The following is a 1,399-nucleotide window of genomic DNA, read 5'->3' on the forward strand; positions in this document are numbered from 1 at the left end:
AACAAATGTGCATATGTGCTTGACACAATGGATGTGTGTATGGATTGTGATGAGAATTGTACGAGCCCCCAATAAAATAATTTTTTTAAAAACCAAGGGTCATGATAGTGTTGGGAAGAAAGCACTGAAGAACCAGAGGAATGTCATGTGTTTCATCAGTGCTATACTGCACCCTGGCTGACATGTCCCTTCCTTGTGTCCCTTCTGTGAAGGGATGTCCAACTGTCTACAATTGGGCTTTGGGCCTCCACTCTTACCCATCTTGTTAGCCTTGATATAATTGTTTGTTTTGGATCTTCTGATACCTGATCCCATCCACTTCGTGATTTCCCAGGCTGGTGTGCTTCTTCCATGTGGTCTTGCTGTTATATGGCCGCTTGTTGAACTTCAAGCCTTTAAGAGCCCAGATGCTATGTCTCTAATATCTGGCCACCATCAGCTTTTTCTTCACCACATTTACTTATGTTCCCATTTTGTCTTCAACAATCATCTCAGGAAGGTGAGTTTCACAGAATGCTGGGTGATTAAAATAAAATGTTCTTGCACTGAGGGAGGACGTGATTAGAGGCCCAAAGTCTGTCTGCTATCTTAATACTTAACATGTAAATATATGTACATAGCCCTATACCCCTATCAATATATGTTAATATATTCACATGTATACCTGCCTATATTTATACCTCTATAAATGTCTTTGTGGTCTAGTTCTTTTCTCTCTTTACTTTTACTTTAGTCCTGTCTCACTATCATGTTTAAACTTCATTCGGCTCTCAGTAATTACTTGAAGCTACAGTGCCCTTGATGAAACCCCACCAGGCATTTTACGACCTCCTCACCCTAGATTTTAGATCACTGTTGTTCCATTGTCCCTGAGCTTTCTGGCTCCCCACTTATTTTCCCTTGCCTCCTCCTCTCCCATGTCCCCCTGGAACTGATGGTCCATTGTTTTCTCCTTGGGATGGTTTATCCTGCTTATCTTATATTGATAAACTAACAAACAAACAAATAAATAAATTTTAAAGCCAATAAATAGTTCCAGGTCTGTCTGCTGACTCTTACAAATGTTTTCCCTTCAAGTTTGATGAGATGCCAAGCCTTGCCACCTGAGTCAGAAGTCTATTTTGGGGATTCCTCCGGGATTTAATTGTTTTATTCTTCTTGATGCTCTGTTACACACACTTAGTGTTGCGTCCTTGTGTGGAGGAGTCAGACCGGGCACAAATCCCACACTGTGTCTCCTATGCTGTCCCCTTTAGCACTGTGGGTCAGTGAGGGGACATTCATGTCTCTTGGCCCGATGGTCCTCTCTGTGCATTGACTGCTCTGAGAAGGGATACTGTCCTTGAGGGATGGGCCAGCTTGCAGTTCACTCTCTCTCTTTTCCCTCTTAATTTGCTCC

Source organism: Echinops telfairi, unplaced genomic scaffold (assembly GCF_000313985.2).
Source record: "Echinops telfairi isolate 266 unplaced genomic scaffold, ASM31398v2 ScPeMD7_31;HRSCAF=116, whole genome shotgun sequence".
Taxonomy (NCBI): Eukaryota; Metazoa; Chordata; class Mammalia; order Afrosoricida; family Tenrecidae; genus Echinops; species Echinops telfairi.